This window comes from Protopterus annectens, chromosome 3.part0 (assembly GCF_019279795.1).
Source record: "Protopterus annectens isolate FY-2018-M chromosome 3.part0, PAN1.0, whole genome shotgun sequence".
In the NCBI taxonomy this organism is placed as follows: domain Eukaryota; kingdom Metazoa; phylum Chordata; order Ceratodontiformes; family Protopteridae; genus Protopterus; species Protopterus annectens.
This window is the reverse complement of record NC_056731.1, coordinates 669,946,071-669,966,858: the sequence shown is the minus strand read 5'-3', so window position 1 is coordinate 669,966,858 and position 20,788 is coordinate 669,946,071. Positions and strand designations below refer to the sequence as shown.

Below are 20,788 nucleotides of genomic sequence, written 5' to 3'. Positions count from 1 at the left end.
TATGTTCAGTAGGTTTACATGTTTTTATTTCCCAGTTTTACCTTTAAGTACCAAAAGGACATATAATAGCAGATTTGTTTTAATTGAATAACAAGTTCTTATTAGGCTAATTAATGTAATTGTGATGCTTTTTAAACAGGGAGATGTGGGTAGAAAATTGTCTGAAGAAGTATAAGCATTTGCTATATGAAAGCGCTAACAAACTAGTGTGTGGTCATGTCAGTTTGCCTCATTTGGTTATTTTTTAGTAGCAAAGAATTCAAAGGAACATAAATCAACTTCTATGACAAAAATTATACCAGCAATATCCAACTAAATAATAAAATACAATAAAGTTGTTCTGACCATACAAGTTCTACCAGCCAGACAGAAGTTGTAATTTCTCACTATAGCTCGCAGTCGCACCTCCTTTTACAGTAAAAATAAATGAAAACTTTTTTTACCAGTCAACTCCACAACAAATCAGAAACCAAGACAGGATTGTTTTGATATGCTCAGAATTTTCCTCTCTGCAGTCTGTGTAAATGTATAGCTGTCTAGGCCCCTTGTGGTGGCTAGAGCTTGCCTGTCCAAAACCTATCCCTTTCTCACAACCAAAAGTGAAATTAAAACAACAAAATATGAATCAAAGTAAAGCTTAATAAGCAGTCTCTTCCTACCTACAAACAGTTAAAAATAGTGATAACAAATTCAATATAAATTCAAATAAAACTGCTCTTACCAGTCAACTCCGCAACAAATCACAAACCAAGACAGAATTGTTTTGATATGCTCAGAATTTCTCTCTCATCTCACTCCCACATCTCCATGTAAGACAGCAAGTACTAAATGCTTTAAACAATGAATATAATAATATTTTCTAGTGACACTTTATTTACTAGGTAAATAATAATGTATATATAGCCTGATGCTTGTATTTTACTTTGTTCTTATTCTTGCTATGTAATATCTGTTTTAGAATTCTTGTCTATTGTTATCTCATATATGCATGTACTAAGACATTCTTTTGAATCATGATTTTTCTAAAACTGTCTAATAATGGACCTTTTCTCCTCGAGTCTCCACTGAAAATGGGCCCCAAGCCCAGTTGGACTAACCCATAACAAATGTCAATAAATAAATAAATAAATAGATAAATACATCAACAATCGCAGTTCTCTTCAGCATATCATAGTTAAGTAACAACTTTACCATGAAAGAATCTGCTCAATACTTTGCTTATGATAATGTGAAGCGCAAGCTTATCCAGTAGTCACAAATAAAGATTACACAGACTATAATACAATGACAGCACAATGGCATAACTAATCTTCCAAGAATTGGAGCTCATAACTGAAGCTTATGATGCACACGATGCCTTCTCTATGACGTCATATGTTCATAGGTTCATAGGTGTGTACCAGGCTAATAGCCCTGGGGCCTTTACAAGCCTAGCCATAGGATTACCCTGGCATAGTACCACCTGACCTTAGTTCCCAGTGTCTCTGTTGAGTAGAGTGACTGGTGTTATGCCCTGGGTGAATTTTCTGTTTCCCATCCACTCATCAAGATTTCTCTTGAAGATGGTCAGCAATGTGCTCTGCTTGGCATGTAAGGGAAGTCTGTTCCATACCATGGGCAGTCTCTGGGTTATGAACGTGTCCCTCCAGCATGTTTTGTTAATTATGGTAATGAGGTTGAGTTCTCTGGTGCATGTGATGTGGAGGGATTGTTATTTCTTTAGATGTAGCATTTCTAACAGAGCTGGGTCAGACATGGCTTTGTAAGTCAAGCAGAGATTGCTTCTAAGTAGGCAAAATGAGACAGATAATAGTTGGAGTTTTTTTGAGTCTGTCCATATAGGACAAGTGTTTAAGTCCTAGGATCCTCTTTTTGAGGTACTTTTGCAGCCTCTTCAGTTGTTGCAGGTGTCTAGTGAGGTACATGCCAAATGGGGCATTGTACTCGATGATTGGCCTAATGAGGGAAGAGTACAGGGAGACAATGACCTCTTTCTTCCTGGATGCAAAACCCTTAGTAATGAGATGTGACACATAGGATGACTTTCTGACCATAGTGGCAATGTGGTGATCCAAAGAGAGGTTGCTGTCAACCTGTGTTCCCAGATCGCTTATAACGTCTTCTGTGTTCAGTGGACTACCATCAATGTGGTAATTCATGGGAACTGGGTTTTTCCCAAAGGGGATGACAACACATTTTTTGGCACTGAGCTTAAGGCCATGGTTCTAACACCAGTCGTTGGTCAAAGTGAGGCCATTCTGTAGGATGTCAACATCACTTGGGGAGTTAATAATAGCTCCCAACTTGCAATTGTCTGCAACTCTATGTAATGTTATTTTTGCACAGCAGTCATGCTTAGAGAGACTGAAGTGCTCATGAGCTTTCATGGACATGTCTACAGATTAGCAGTAGATGGGGTAAAACTTAGAACAGCTGTATTACTGTGCTTATCAGTATAAAAGAGATTTGTTTTTTTTTTGTTTGTTTTTTCCATTTAGGAGTGTGCCAAAGAAAGAACTACACCAGACTATCCACTGTCAATTTCTGATGTTTGCTACCACTTTGGCAGTAGTGTAGATATGCAGCCTGTCTTGCTGTGGGGAAAAATGCCTTTGCCTACCACATGCATATATATATATATATATATATATATATATATATATATATATATATATATATATATATATATATATATATGTGTGTGTACAGCAAGACATGGGCAGAGTCAGTATACTTTCCTGCCTGCTGTAAGACAGTAGTTTAAAGCACCTGGTGTGCACTATCGTGCCCTGTGACTTCACTGCCCTCAATGAATGATCTTGTACTGATATGACTCTGTCTTTGACCTGAGCTGTGTCCAAAATGTGGACAATAGCCACTGACCACAAGACACTTATATAACTGCATGTTTTGTTTATGATTACAACTCATGTATTGACCAAGAAAGTTTCCTTTTATAGAACGAACAATGTAAAGTTGTACCATCTGCAGTGTATACCAAAATAAAAATCCAAGAAAAGAGATGGTAACATACCAGTACTAGGTCATCTGTAGAGTTGAGTAGGCATAGATTATTTTTTTTAATTCAAAGAAATCATGTATCACTTGTGACCCCAAAAATAATAAAATGATAACCATAACTCCACACCTAAATCATCATTTCTTTGCCTACTTTAACTTAATTCAGAGATCTTGCTCAGAACACCTTTTCATAAATCTTTTGCATGCATGCCTCTGGCCTACCTTACTCATATCCTCAAACTTTCGTTGTTTGTTTTTCTTATCCATTGTACCCATAATATTGTTTTCCTCTGTAATATTGTAAATTTGTCTCTATTCGTATGTATTTGTATGTCTGTTTGGGGCTTTTCCCCTCGGGTCACCACTGAAAAAGGGTAATTCTTACCCAGCTGGACCAACCCGGTTAACAAATGCAAATAAATAAATAAATAAATAACAGATCCAAGTGTGACTAGTGCATAAAACTGTATATTCATGTATTAGGAAATGCCACACATTGTTTTATCTGACAATGGCCCATTAATACAAAAATCAGGAATTCAAAATATTTCAAACGTCATGACAACACTATTACATTCTGATGAATGTGTTCAAGTAGATGGTGAAATTCTCATCATTTTGAGATATATGAATAATTAATTTCAAGAAATCAGTCTCCAGTCAGCTCAGCATTAAAAGGCAGAAAGCTAAAAATCAGGTTTCTGTCCTCAGTTATAACACTGACACTGGGAAACCACAACAAAGTAAAGGAAATGCTTGAAAGAAAATGGCGGAGTCTAAAATACTAATATGATAGAAACAGATGGAGACAATCAAATGTGCATGCTGGAGAATAAGTAAGAATGCAAAAGGCATGGGAAGGTTTGCAGTCTGAAGCTGTAGTGGTTACTCAAGCAGCTGAAATGAAGATCCTATACAATATGGGGGTAGATGGAAATTTGTACAGGAGGAATTCAAGGTATTTGTACAAGGCAAATTAGTTCAAATTCATAGAAGAAGAGTAAATATAACCAGCTTTGTCACAGAAATACAGAGAGTGTCAGTACTATGATCTCCAAGAGTTCAGAAGCTGTTACAATCCTTGTAGCAAGCAGCCTGAATAAGCTTCTCATGTAGACTAAAGTCTTATCTATAGCTTCTGCATAGTTTCCTCAGCATTATTCCAGGTATTCATTTGTCAGAGTGTTATTGTTGTAACCCATGAACTGCCTGGGTTGTGTGAGCCACTCATGCATCAGTGGTTCGTTAAGAAGTAAATCATTCATTTGATCAGGCAGATGGGGGCATCTTAGGAACCTGCCACTTCTTAAGGTGGGCAACAGCCTTGATATTGTCAAGAAATACTATCATAAAATAATCTTCTGAAAAACAGCTGGATTTTCGGGCACATACCATCCAGGTAACTGATGACAGCCATGATAATTATGAGAGACACCATTGTGAGTTATTACTGACTGTGATTTAAAATATGAGATGGCATGTTCTGCATTTGCCATTTGGGCTGCTATATTTTACCTTTCAGGCTATTGCACTGCAAATGTGTCATAGTTATACGTGGATGCTATCATGCAATTTACAGCTCCCCTGCAGGGATGGGTCTTGTGTGTAGGGTGGCAGATATGCCTGCGAACTCTGTGACATTGTGATTTGGCTGCCCTTTTTGCCTACATCCATGCATGTTCATATAACAGCCTGTGATGGGATAGGGCAGTGTGTACCAGCAACTTCCACCCACAGTGGGACAAACCCAAATATCACTGATGTCCAGATGGTAGTTCACATTGTATGAGAGTCAGCTCCAGATGCACACTGTGACCACATGCCTTCTCAGCAGTAAGAGTGTACAGGTTATGGCATCCAGCACAGACATATTGGTAGAGCAGTGTATGCCTGTGACTGTATGCTGCATGTACTTTGTAAAATCTGCAAGTTGCCATAGCTGTACCATCATGTACTTTCATGAAGATGTTTTTTGTGTGGTGATGTGTGATCTGCAGTGTTCTCAAGAAATCCAGTGGTCAGCATGGCCTGTAGATGGCAACATACCTAATGAATGCATGAATTTATTTGTGCACATCATGCGCATATACCTAATCATGGCATACAGATTTGCACCAGACACTAGCATGTCACCTATGCTTTTCTGTACATAGAAGGAGTCAGATCTGCCATTAAATCATAAAACAAAGGGACATTGCCTGACAAACAAGAATAAAAGCCAATTCTGCAAAATCAATGTATTTGCAGGGCAAACAAGCAATTATCAGCTGCTGGTAATCCAGAACAATTTATGAAATATCTCAAGCAAGAAACTGGTCCCATCTCAACCAACCCTTAACACCATGTTGTAGAAAAAAGAAATAACAACTATAACTCTGCAGAAAACTACAAGTCAGAATTTCTTCCTCCTCTCCTCTATATTAAAAAAACACTAACTCACTCAGTTCCTCCAGTAATCCCTAAACATCACAAAATAATCCTACACCCCTTTATCCACTGGCTGAATATGTAAACTTTAAGGAACCTGCTGTAAAAGAAAATAAAAATTGACTAAAAATCCTCAGCCAGTCTTCCAAGAAACAATAAAAACTCCACTCAATCTTTCTAACAAAATGAGCTAACTATATAGGTAAGCCACTGACATATCTAGAATTTATCTCTTACTACTGGGATACTCTCTCCATCTTTAAAACATTCCAATGTCATTGCCATTCCCAAGTTACCCTCCCCTAATGACCATAAGAACATGTGGCCTTTCAACACACTCTGCCCCCTTACAAAAGTCTGAAAAACTGCTTTATGAACAACTACTTAAGCACCTAAATCCAGGTTGTTAGTCTTTTGTCAGACTTACAACAAGGATTAGAAATGCTTTCAGCACTGCAACAGCACTGCTAACTGCCACCAACTATATATATATATATATATATATATATATATATATATATATATATATATATATATATATAGGTTTACAAGTAATTACTAGGCCTGAAGGCCTTTTTTTAAGTCTAGCCATGCTTCTCAAATCGATTGACAGGTTTTGACAGCAATCATTTGATTGGGGGTATAGCTTAGATATGGGTAGCTGATCATTTACAAGCTCTCTGTTTCTAATAAGGACATAGATAATGCAATCATGATAGGGAGAATCAGGCTCCAGCTTGTAGCATGCTGACTCATTTACTAGTACATTTTCTGGAATTATTTGAAAACTGCTGAAAAAGGCAGACCCAGCAAACAAACCAGCAAAACACACAATCCACAGCACCATGGAGAATGACACGTCCAGCCAAAAGTTTTTTTTGTAAAACCAGCTTTAATCCTTAAAAGTACAAGCGCTTTCATTTTTGTACACCAAAAACTTCTTCAGATACATTTAAAAATCCAGACTGTTTAAATCTCCCTCCGTGAAGTTAGAAACACACCCACAATCCATTACATCAGCCAGAAAGATAAAGTCAGAACTTTAAAGGCATATACACACCATGGCAAAGGTAATATATACAAATACAAATAGTGTTTGTTGCACTTGTCCTAATAAATAATAAAAAATATATAGTTAAATGAATAAGTAAAAAATATTGCAGTAATTTTGTTAATAACGTTCCAAAGATTTAAGTTTTAAAACTGGAGCTATACTAATCATGTCATTCAAACCCAGGTGTTTGTAGGCTTCCAGCCTAATCTGCCAAATAAGCTCCTGCTGTTCCAAGAAAGTTGACCACAGACCACCCCTCGGACATTTCTCCACCTTCTCTAATACAATAAACTTAAAGTCATGTGTTTCATTCATCAGAAGGTGCCTGTAAAGGGCATTGGTAATTTTTTTTCTTTCTGATTTCATAAACATACTCATAAATGCGGTTGTGCAACTTTCGCTCAGTTTTTCCTATATAATAAGCCTCACAGTGTTGACATCTAGCTCCGTAAATAATTCCTGCTGTCTGACAGTTGCATCTCCCTGTTACAGAATAATCTTGATTTCTCAGGTTAATCCTGTCCCCCTCCGGGATGTATTTACATGTACAGCACATTCCACATTTAGTCATCTTGCCCCTAAGTGGCATCTGTGTTTTTTTCTTTTCCAACATGTCTTTAAAATTGTGACCCTTTCTATAAGTAACAATAGGGTGATTCCCCATGATTTGCCAAAGTCCATGATTTTCCCTGAAAATATTCCAGTTCTTGTTTAAAACCGAGTTAACCTTGTTACTTTCCATGTTGTATGTGGTTACCATAGCTCCTGTATATTTATTTTCATTATGTGACCCTGTTACCACCTCAGTATTACCCTGTCTGTTCTCCATTACTAGGATATGTTGGTAAACCCCTACTTCCCTTTTGTACACCACTTCCTCTTTAATTTTTTGCAACATTTCCACTGGGTACCCCCTTCTACTGAACATCCCGACCAACAGTTCCAGTTCCTTGCTAAAACCAGTTTCTACAAACCGACTAATGCTCCACAAAAAGAATAAATCCAAGAACTTGCAAGCTAGTAATGCAAACTTTTTATTCCATAAAGCGCTTTTCGTCTGGCTAGATAGCTAGACTTCTTCAGATGCAATTAAATATTCAAAAGGCAGTATATAACATGAACATCAGTCAGCTGATCTGCCCTACTAATTAGAACAGCTGATCAACACCAACCAATGTATATACATACCCTCACAGCCTAAGCCAAAATGCCTTAAACACACATACCATGAATTATATCTACTTCTAGATAAATTAATTAAAACCTACTAACATATTTATTAATTTAAGTCATAATTTATATAGCTATAAATATTCTAAAAACATTCTAAAAACTTATAAAATACTTAATATACTATACGAAAAGTATAAAAGTCAGAAACCATACCTATAAACGAGTTTCTGACTTTAATTATGTACATACTCCAAAAAACATATAATTTAAACAAACTAAAACAGTTAAACTAATGATGCAAAACTCATACGTCGCTCCTACTGTGACAACTCTATTTAGTAAAATAATATAATATAATATGCATAACATGTAAAATTCATAAAATGTCTGCTATGTAAAATAATATACATTTCTGCCCTAAAAGGTTTTTAAAAAACTACTTTAAAAATGTATAGCTGTGATTATCTTAAAAGACTTTTCGGTTTTAAAATACATTTGATCGAATACATTTCATTAAGGCCTGGATAGAGACATGCAAACGTACATAGTTGCCAAAACGTTCCATTTTTTCAAGTAACAATTGTACTGGGCCACCTCTATTAATAACCCATCATTTAACTTTCCTAGATTTCATGTAAGTCTACCACCACCACCACCCCTTACTCCTACCCCCTTATTCTTATTTCCCTGTGTACCTCTCTGAGTCATCCTGACATTATTTTTATTTTTATTTTTTTTTTAGTTTTGAAATGTCTTATGCAAAATGTAAATTATCTCATCTATTTATCTTGCTCATGTTTTAACTTTTATAAGATTTAAACTCTGTGCTTTTATCATATGCTATGATGTAGTTTGTTGTTCATCTTGCTCATGTTTGTTAGCTTTATAAGAATTAGACTCTGTGCTTTTACCATATCCTTTCATGTAATTTGTTGTGGAGCTTTTCTCCCTGGGCTACTGGTGAAAATGGGTTTCTGACCCAGTCAGACTTTCCTGGTCACCAAATGTTAAATAAATAAAATAAATATAATTCTTTGTATTTATAATCTCATTTTGCTCACAGAGTTAATAATTCAGTACTTCTGCAGGAACAAGCACATACAGGCATTCATTTTGGTTGGTACTGGCTATCAAGTTTTAATATCACAGTCCGTGATATTGCAGTGCAAGCAAAAGGATGGTGTAGTCTGTTTACCTTCAGTTATGGACCCACAGAATTACCCAATTCAGAATGTTCAGACAAATAGATGCTTGGGTGTCAAACACTACACATCAAAATCTACAGTGAAAAGATTGCTGATAAAGACCTCAAAGCTAAAAACAAGCAATAAATATTTTTGTTCCCTCACCTCAGCTTCTAGGAGAGTAAATAGGATCCAATGTGTGTATACCAAAACTGGAATATATCTCATCACAAATTACCCTACCTCGTCACATAATACAGAAATAGTACAGATGGCTGCTAACAATTTTTTTCAATAGCAGATTGTCTCTGGCATCACACTTTTCTCTAGAAAAGGCTGAGTGGCTCCCTGATATAGCAAGGGCCACATTTTTACTTCCCTATTCCATATTTAAACCTTCTGTATGTGGTTTACTAACAAGTTCTATCCAACAAATTAAACATTGTCTACGTAGTAAACCCCTTACATTCATGCAACCAAAGTGTATTGACATTGTTTAGGCCACCATTATGTTTGACAGCAATGAAAGCTTTCTAAAAGACTGCATCAGCTACACATATCCTCTTGCATAATCATCTCAGAAATGCAAAAATATGAGGAATTTCAAAGTTAAAATCTTAGCACAACTGAAAGCGGACTATGACTGCAGTTATTATGAGGAAAATGGATAATTGCCTATGTTAGAGGAAGCAGCTGGGTACAATTGCTTGCAGTATTTTTTTTTTGATAACATTCTATTACTTCTACATATGTATCACTTCTCTACTTATATGAAGCATTCTTTGCCCATATTTCTCTGCTGATGCATAGGTATTTTTAAGCACCAAAACACTTTCATTCACATTTTGTATTTACATGTAAGTTGATGATTGCATTGAAGCTGAGTCTGTTTAGATGACAACTGAATAAACTGCATGTTTATACCATCACTTTAATAAATGCCTGTGTCTTCTTTCAAGACTGATGCTGAAATAGAGTTTTTGAGCATGCCCATTTAATTGGTAAATAAGTGAAGAAAATAAAATACACAAAATATAAGTGGAAAGATAAACTGATTTGACTGAAGAAGCTTCTACACTTGTTTTTAATGCAGGTGTATTCAATAGACAGTTTTTGTATTTTGCAGGGGAAAGCTTATGCTTATAGTTACAGTACAAGAAATGTTGAAAAACGATCATATTATGTATGCCAAAGTGCAGATGTGGTTGTTACAACATAAATAAGAATAATCTTGTGGTAATACACTAACAGTTATCATATCATCCTGCATCTTATTAAAAGGTATTGCTTGATGAAGAAACACTTGCATAGTTTCATAGCTCAAACCCAGTTCACTAGCTAAAATATTGACTGAAAAAATTATAACATATACCTCATAGTTTTTGTTAATATTTATACTGCAAGTCCTTCTTCATCCGTAGTTATAAACTTTCACTAAGTGCCATGGAAAAGACTGTAGGTTAGATGCCAAAAGATATGAAGCAACATTGCATACGATTTCTACCAGGAAAGTGATGCTGCCCCAATATGACCCAGACCAATACATCCCCCAAAAGATTCTGAAGATGGCCAAGAGCTTAGTAGAGACCTATTGTAAAAGAGTCCGCAGTACATGATAAGGAGTCAGCCTCTGATGCTGCCTTTTGGCATTATGCTAGAAAAGTGGATTATAATGTGATTGTTAGTAAATTACATTATTTATGTATGTTGTAACATGACACAACATGACGTAGCAGTAGCAGGTGAGCTCCATATATGAAACAGATGTCTGATAGAAAACAAATGTGCACCACAGAGCACAGAACTGGAATGCAGGGAGAAAGAGGGCAGCTACAACCACTCTGAAAAAAAAGCAATGCAATATAGGTAGAAAATGTATCAAATCATTGTATTTTGATGCTTTGAGGAAACTGCAATTATGAAGGTTAATTTGGTGCTGTTTAACCAAGCTTCCTCAATCTCAACACTGAAATTCATCTATCTGTCTGTAACATATTTTCATGTCGCATTCACAATGAATGGAAGTATTCAAAACAGTGCCCAATGCAGAGATGGTGGGCAGCTTGCTGTCATATCCTGCTTCATTAAGACCTCATAACTATCACAAGGAATGCAGCTGAAACTGGACTGGATTCTAATAGGACTAGAGTGTAGAACAACAATCTATGCCAAGTAAATACTCACACCTCAGTCCAAGAACTAGGGCTGCACCTGTCCTTATTCAGCATATTGTAATGAGGTCTGCTGAAGCTCTGCACCAGATTACAAAAGGGGAATCAGGTTTGTTTTTGCTGAAAAAAGACTCAGTTTGTACAAGGCTGAAGAATTGCAATACCCATTGAATTCAATGGGCAGAGTCAGTGAATCAGCTGCTCTATTTGTTTGTGAGAATAAGTGTTGCAGGCAGTACCTGCTGGGCAGCCAGACTGTCTGAAGTACCAAGTTCTGCATAGAGGTGAAGCTGTACTGCACAGTCTGGTACCCATAGTCCCATAGTTGGTGGAATTGCACACATGCTTGCTTGGGTGGTTTGCAAGCCATCCCCATACTTAAATGTGGATAGTGGTCAGATATTTGCATGTAAGTCCTCTGTCTGGGGTGAGAAGGATGCAGATGTGACAGCACTGTTGTCTGTTATGCCTGCATTCTCCTTTCTGCTCTCCAGGTGCACCCATGGTGCAAGATGGCCTCATGGCTGTCCAACTCTACCTGCGTGGCAGATTTGGTACCACAAGGAGGATCCCTTCCAGCAATACCAGATCTACCATATATATTGAGCTCAGGAGCAGGACTTCTTTGGCTGGAGTGTCTGGGCTTGCTGCATACCCAGGTTTGCACAATACCAGGCTTTGGTAATTAGACTCTTTGGCATATGTTATGGTCTCTCATTACTTGCTCATAGCATAGCAGAACTGCTGGATATTCAGTAGCTTGGTGTTGTGAAGTACTGAATTGGGCAAACCCTGTCCCCAAGGATGATGGAGAAGCAGGTGGACAAACACTTCAGAGTACTGAGAGCAGGATGGCTGAGGCTGTGCACTCTGCTAGGCTAAAGCTTTTGGAATGCCACAGAGAACCTTCATCCTAACCCCAAAAATGTTATTAATCAAAAAACTACATTACTAAATAATACTGTAAGGGGTAGTTGCAGTACATTTAAAATATTACTATAAACAACTACAAAATAATGACAGGTAGCATAAATCACTAGAGTTGCACAATACAACAAACAGAGCCCAGAATTGTCTTAACTTCAACAGTAGGCTTACTGTAAGAAATTAATATTTTATTCACAGTTTAAAGATTTTTTGCATGAGGATTTGATGATATAGAATTTAAAATGTTATAACATAGCAGGGCCTACAGTAAACACAAAATGCTTGCTTACAGTGTGTAGAGTATACTCTATATAGACTAGCATCAAATGGCATGCGACATTTATAAGATATGAACAACATCAGTGAACACGTGTACCTTACTGTGTTCAGAAGGTCGCTGAATTTTGAGCTCTATTCTGAAAAAAATGCAGGATAGATTAAATATTGATTATCAGAGTCAGTGTGAGCGTTAGGTTAAATGGAGTACTAGGCTATGGAAGGACTCCATGCTATTCTTCAGCTTTTCCTCCATCATTTCAATGCATCATCCTAACTGGCCAAGACTGCAGTGTAATAACTGAAGAAAATAAATGAATGAAGCCTGAAGTCAGACAAAATAAGCCATGGGGGTTATAGATACTCAGAGGTGCATATTAGCATTATCTAGCCTTTTAATCTAGTGACTGCCTGAGCAAAGGTTTTGAGTAAGGAAAGACATTCTGTCTTATTGTTTTTCTTTCATGGATGAAATAAGTTGTGTCCATGCAGCAGTGTTCAAAGCTGACAAAAAGTAGTAGTTGTCAGTAAACAGTAAAGTCAAATGCTTGTGAAAATACTTAAATAATATCTGGGAATAATATATCCTTACTACAACAAAAATGATAATCAGCTTCTGTATACCCCTCTGGTGTTACCTTGGGATAAATGGAAAAGAATAGGTGACTGCAGTCATGTATTTTGAATTGCTGCTGTCATACATATCTACAACATGTCATGCCTTTCAATAAAAGACAACAAGTTGTTGTCTTCCCCCTCTGAAGTTATACTAGGGTAGAAGTGAAAGAAAAATGGCCATTATAATAGATTTCATCTTGTATCTGTTGGACATTTGTATACAGTATTTCCCCTTACCCCTAAACCCCGAAAGACAACCACCTCTACTCTGATGTTCACTTGAGAGGAAAATGATAAAATAATGATCACAGCAATGTGCTCCAACTTGATTCTTCTAAAAAGTGTATTGCCCTGAGACAAACTATAGCAAACTTCTGTATACCCCTCTCAGGTTTGATTGATAAAGAAACAGTCACCACATTGTTTCCAGTCTACAGACAAGATATATCAAAATCCGCTTGCACCTCTGAGGTTTTATTGTTAGAAAAGTTAAAGAAGTAATGTCCACATTCTCCTCATCCCCCCATACAAGTTATAGTGAACTTCTGTGTGCACATCTGAGGTTTAATGGTGAGAAATGCTAAATGAATAATGACCAGACTGCCTACTGCCCCTACCAAGTCACAATGATCTCAGAATCACACTGTTTTTTTTTCACCCACAGATTGCCCCCCCAAACAGATATCCACTTCTGCTGTTGACCACTGATGCACAGTCACTAGGAAACAGAAGAAATAGTGGCCACAGTGATGTGCACCATATACTGCTATATCACACCACTATAACCACTGCTTAAAATAAAAAAGAATGAAATATTGCTGTAAGTAGTATATATTATCAGCCCACTGCAATGATGTCTGCTTGCCTAGCAGGATTACAAAAAATGTACCTGCTGCAATCCAAAACGTCATGAATGAGCTGCACCCTGACCAAACAATCCCCCTGCTACAATAAACTGTCATGGTGCCACCACCTACAGACTCCATGATTCTTTTCTTTTTCCACTGCAGCCATCACATCCTCTCCAATGTCTAAAATTTGTAAGCTTCTTTTGCACACCAAAACACTCACATTCATTGTGAAGAGCAAGGCTAGCGCAGAGCAACAAACCCATAAGATGAGTGATTGGGTGCTATCTCGGAGTTAGAATATATAATTAGTAGGGGGTCTAGGGGATGTAGACCCCCCACATGGGGGCATGCATATTACTGTGTTGACATGCATAATGTCAATCATTTTGGGTACATTATGCATGTCAATAAAAATAGTATTCAGTGGATTTAGATATCTATCTATATATATATATATATATATATATATATATATATATATATATATATATTTATAGTTTCAGACACACACACATATGTATATTTATTTACAAACACACACACACACACACACATATATATATATATATATATATATATATGTATATATATATATATATATGTATGTATATATATATATATATATATATATATGTATACACACATATATATATGAATATATATATATATATATATATATATATATATATATATATATATATATATGTATATATATATATATATATATATATATATATATATATATATATATATATATATATATATATATATATATATATATATAGGTGTAGGGCACTAGCTCAACTGCATACATACATCCACATACACACACACACACACACACACACACACACACACACACACACACAAAAACACACTGGATGTGTGTGTGTGTGTGTGTGTGTGTGTGTGTGTGTGTGTGTGTGTGTGTGTGTGTGTGTGTGTGTGTGTGTGTGTGTGTGTGTGTGTGCGTGCATGCATGTATGTAGTGTGTGTGTGTCTGTGTGTGTGTGTGTGTGTGTGTGTGTGTGTGTGTGTGTGTGTGTGTGTGTGTGCACGCGAGTGCGCACGCGGGTGTGTGTGTGTGTATATCAATAAAGCTTATTAAATTCTGTATGTTTTATAAGTTCCAACTTGCAAACATCTTTGAAAAATCTATTACTATGTATCATTAAAATTATACCAAGAATTGTCTCCACATGCGGCTTCTATCTGATTTGTGTATAACAACTAGCCTTTTCATTTATGGCTTATAAGTCATCCTCACATATAGTAATCCGGATTTATGTATGAATGTACTTTGCTGTCTTTGTAAATCTGCTCATTCATGTTGTGGCTGAAAAGAATGTCTAGGCCATTTATCAAATGGTAAGTAAGTAAAAAAATAAATAAATAAAAGGTACCAGTGCACCTGAGCTCAATTGTTCTCTGTGATTGTCTGTATAGTGTGCCAGTCTGGATTTTTATGTAATTGCCAAAGTTTGGCCGGTTGGATCATAAGTGCGACTGCTGTAGGTCATTCATTCTCTTGCTTTTATTACCATTATTTTACTTCTAAAACCAATATGCTGTGTTGCGCTATTATTTTTGTGGGGAAATTGTGCATCACCTATGGTGCTGTTATTAAATAAATGTACAAATATTGTTGCACTGCCACTGGATACAGTCTGTATGCAAGTGATGTGAGAATGTTTTCCTCTTTCATAGACATATTAGGCAGGGATGGAAAATAAGTATAGACGGGGTATAAATTATCAAAATGAATCAAGGCAAAGGAGTAAATAAGTGCATACTGCTTTGATGCACACAGATTATGGTGATATAGTAGAATAAAGGTTGCCCAAGCAGGAAGTGTCATACCTGTATAATGCTTTAAAGAATATACATTTTTTGCCCCTTCTGTTTCATCCTTTCTTGCTAGCCAGTGCTCCTAGTCATCACTGAGTCTAAAAGTGTCTCCTACTGCCTCTGTACCATCTCCATTTTAAGGCTGGGGCTGGCATGGAGCCTAACTGTATCCTGCAATGTCCTGCCATTAATTGCTTCTGCCTGGGGGATTTCTTTTTTCCATTTGTAGCCTACTCCTTCATATTTCCATCCCTCCCCCTGTATTTGCCTGCTATAGTCAAGGGCTACTCCCTTCTATGGCTCTTGACCCTTCCACAGGAAATGCCTATGAAAACGCCCCTCTCCCAGGATGGGCACACTAATTCCTCACTGCCAGTTCTTCAGACACCTGAGCTGTTAACTGAAATTAGGTCACCTGGGCAAGGAATATACATATTTTTGATGGTCAAATGAGGACTTACAAACTGAGCTGCTTGCATTTCAAAGCTTTGCTAAACACTGGCTTTGCCCTACCAAATCACACAACTAACACCCCTTTGAAGATGAAGTCTCATAGAGGAATATTAATCTATTCAAACAGTGTTGTAGGTGTCATCCTCTTTTACTTTAAAGATGTATACCTTCTATGATACATTCAGTGATTTTCATTTACTTACAATGGTTCGGATACCACAGTCTAACCCAGACTATGAGTTTCCTAATTATTACATTGAACGCCATAGAACCCACACATGTATTAACTTTAAACATGAGTAGTTAATCTGGTTTTACTACTACCAATAAGATTAGCAGCAATATTAGTTTGAGGCTGAGGTAGTATATCCTGAAGGTTTGAAAAAATGTTCAGTAAAGTACCAGCAAGATGTTTACAATGTTTACATTGATGATTGGAAGTATTTAGCATAACCCTGTGAGAATCCTGAATTTGCAGTGAAATATCTGGAGGCATCTGCACATTTGGCAGTTTACACAAGTGTCTGACTTCTGCTCTATATTTACATATCTTTACATTCTATATGGTATACCTATGTAAAACAGACTCATCTAGTACAGGACCTTACAGCTGTAGTTTATTACCAAAACTATGCATTCCGGATAGTTCTACACTAAAAAAGGTTTCTTGCTATTTTTTTATAGAAAAACTGCCTTTTAAGTTGTCCTTCATGTAAGAAATCCACTGGTTTGTTTACTTAATGATATTAGTAAGGAAAATGATGCAGCTCGCTTTAACTGAAACGTTAACCCATGTGGAGTGTGTTGTTAAAAATCCTGTTAACTGCAATATTTTTCTATGTACCAAAAAATGGACAATTAACAATCAGTTTCTTTAATAATTTTTTTGACAGGAAAACTTTATTAACTTGCCTGTTTGAATGAAGATATGTAGAACTTGTTAAGACCTTTCTGAACTCCCATTGTTTGTCAAAATTGTGTGAATCTTGACTCATAAACCCACGGTCATTCACAAAGATATCTTCCAATATTCTATGACTCAAAAAGATAGATTCCAGCATGATAATCACTTTCTAAATGTTAGTTTTCTGCAACTACATTGCTTCAGGAGTTTTAAATAACAATCCAAACTCAAGATAAAATGTACATTTCTACAGTGAGATATGTCTACTCTTGCTTTCAGTCTAGGCAATGGTGGATTACCATGGGGTGTGAGTTCATCTTTCTGGATTGATTCTTAAACATGTCACAGAGGTTATACTTATTTGTTTCAATGGTCATGTTAGTCCAGTAAATGATATCCCATGTTTTACCTTGTGTTGATTTATGCTAAGATGCAAACATTTATATATATATATATATATATATATATATATATATATATATATATATATATATAGAGATATATATGTGTGTGTGTGTGTGTGTGTGTGTGTGTGTGTGTGTGTGTGTGTGTGTGTGTGTGTGCATATAAAATCTCATTTTTCACCCACTAAATGCATGAAATCTGGACAAAGCTAAAAATAATGGTGGGTCAAAGGCAGACAAAGTCAAGGACACATTTTAAATAATAATCTTATAAACTTACAAAATTGCTAGAATAATATTTGCTTTAGCATGCATTTTCTGAAAGATATGAAGTCTGAAAATCAAATGTTTGTCATTATTTAGTGAGTTTCATCCTCAATGATTTTCCAGAAAACCACAAACGTTATGAGGACAGACCAAAATTACAAGGTAAACATTTAATAATTCTGAAAAAAATCTGGAGATTTGAGAGGTATGATATATATATATTTAAGTTTTGCCTAAAAGTTAAACTACAGGCTAATACACTCAAGTGTACTAGCTTTTGATAGCATTTATTCGAAAATCATAGCATTTATTGTGTTTTCTGCTTTTCTGTAAAAAAACTTAAAAAAAAAAAAAAAAAAATATCCTTGTTTTCCATACTTTCCTAACTAGTGTTCCAGAGACCAGATTTTGCTGATCCCTGGGCTTTGTCTTGGTTCCTGTGTTTCTCCATTTTCCTTGTTTGGTCAGGGGGAAGTTTCTTTACTCACCAGTGAGAGTGGGGAGTACTGAGCTGCCTGTTTGTCCTTAGAGGAGTGGTTTAAGGCAGTAACTTGTAGTCTATTGGCCATTTTGGGTCATTTCCTGTCTTTTCCAGCCCCCTGCTATAAAGCACGTTTTAGTGCGCTTTAGCGTGATTTAGCGCGATTTAGCGTGATTTAGCGCGATTTTAGCGCGGAGTTGCCACTGTTGCACACTAGGGCAGCGCCGGTTAAGCAGGTTTAAACTATTCGGGCTACCTAAAGTCCACTCTTCAAATTTTCCCTTAAATTTACCTTCCTCTAACTATACTACTGATCTAATCAGCGTATCCTATAACTAAAAAGATCATCTCTACTTGACTTCAAGTAGACTATTCTCTATCTGTTAAACCTAGCACTTGCTCCTACAGTACTTATTACCTTGATATGGCACTCTTGTCATAGATAGTACCCCAAAAAGGCAAACCCCCATTTCTCGGTCACCCACGTCCCCCGGAATCTTTTTTAAAGTTTTTTTGTCTATTCCTTCTAGCATGTCGAGGGATCAGTTGCTAGTGTCCTCTCCTGCTCAGCTGGTGAACCTGGGAATATTGAGGCAATGTTACAATTGCCTCATGTACATAGACAACCCTCTCCTCCTCCCACAAAACACAAATACATGCGAGAGATGCAACTATACGGCCAAACTGGAGGCTGAGCTCTCTCAACATAGGACTGGCAAGACCAGTCAGGAGGAGAAGGTTACCACACACACTATAGACCCAGTCTCACATAGTACCATCACAACCTCAAATCATACACATAAACACACAAAGACATACTCGGAGGCTCTGATCAAAAATCTACCAAAACAGCAGAGGCCACCAAAGCAGACACCCAAACAACCACCACCTCAGAACACAACACCTGCAACACATAGACCTCACAGTCAGAGTGTCAAACAGTCATAGCCCTTAAGGCCAAACACAATGCCAGACACACTAGTCATTGGTGACTCCATAGTCAGACACACTGACGTCCCGCTCACCAGACTGAGTAAGGAGAAGGTCACAGTAAGCTGCCTGTCGGGCGCTAGAATCCGCCACATAACGCAAGCACTCAGGTCTCTCAACAGCAGGTACAAATATGACTCAGTCATTGTCCACGCTGGTGTAAACGACCTGAGACGTACCTCCTTGGACTACATGAAAAGAGACATTGAGGAGCTCTCTGATTATGTAGCCCAGGCGGGTATGACCCTGACCTTGAGCAGTATCCTACCTTCACCAAGAATGATGCCACAATACAGAGATAAGATGATCAGCTTTAACAATTGGCTTAAACACTGGTGTCATTCAAAGGGGATCCAGTGTCTGTCTGCCTGGGATGACATGCTGGACAAGCCACGCTGCTTCGCAAGGGACGGCTTGCACCTGTCACCCTGGGATTCGGATATTGGCAAAGGCTCTTCCCTCCCCGATAGTGGCTTTTTGAGTCAAGGCTCAAATCCTAAACCTACCACCCTAGAACACAAACAAGGAAAAAACTAAGGGTAATGCTGCTCAATGCCAGAAGTCTAAATCTCAAAATGCACGCACTCGAGGCCCTTCTCAGTATGGAGAACATCGATGTCTGTGCTGTGACAGAAACCTGGTTCAAGGCTCCTGAGAGCACCCCAGCACTATCAGGTTTTACCTCATATCATGCGTTCCGCACCCAAAATCCGGACAATACCAAGAAAGGAGGGGTATCCATATTCATCAAGGACACTCACACCTCAAGACTGGTGGCAATGCACGATGCATCGGAGACCATCCAGGTGCAATTAACCATTGGCAAGACTGCTCTGCAAATTGTAGCATGTTACAGGCCACCCTCACAAACTCAGGAACCTCACATGGCCTTCCTGAAAACACTAGAGGGATAAATGTATCACCAAACACCATCATACTAGGTGACTTCAATTACCCTAATATAGACTGGGAACACTACTCAAGCCCAAACACCCTAGCCCAAAAGTTCCTGGAATTCATAAACTCAAATGCCATGGAACAACTAGTCACCATCCCCACAAGAGGAGATAACATACTTGATCTCATCATCACGAACATGGGAGCACAATGTTCAACACCGGAAGTATACCCCTCACTGGTGAGATCAGATCACAAACTAATCTTGCTGGAGGTCCTCATCCCACCCCCACCTGAAATAAAAAAGGCCACAGTAAAGAACTTCTCGAAAGCCGACTTCACACTTCTAAAGAATAGTGTGGTCTCCTTTAAGGCCCCCGAGCCGGTGGAAAACAGTACTCAAGCCGCTGAATCACTTACAAATGCCTTCTACCAGCACCTGCAGGACTGCATGGATAAGGCAATCCCAAGCAAAACAAAGACTCTTTGTACCAAAGGCAAGCGTCCAGTCTGGTGGACCCCAGCCATAAACAAACTCTACAACAAAAGGAGGAAGCTACTACAAGATAGAGCAAAATCCTTAAAAGGTAAGACACCTTTAATCACTATAAGTAAAAACTAAGAGCTCTCATAAAATCATCCAAAGCAAATTTTGAGAGAAAAATAGCTAAAGACTCAAAAGACAATCATAAGGCCTTCTTTAGCTATGTTAGAAACCTGGGAGGAAACTCCCAGATATGCTCAGAACTAGTTCAAAATGATGTGAAGATCACTGATCCTACAGACATTGCCAACATACTGGCTGACAGGTTCAGTGCAAACTTCTCCCCTCCCCAAAAGGA

The 20,788-nt window shown here is 37.5% G+C and overlaps 1 protein-coding gene across 1 annotated transcript in view; it reads left to right on the top strand.

The window, feature by feature from the left end:
* The window catches only part of NPSR1 (neuropeptide S receptor 1), a 1,074,098-nt gene that overhangs the window by 590,351 nt on the left and 462,959 nt on the right, over positions 1 to 20,788 (top strand). The gene's annotated exons all lie outside the window — the stretch shown is intronic.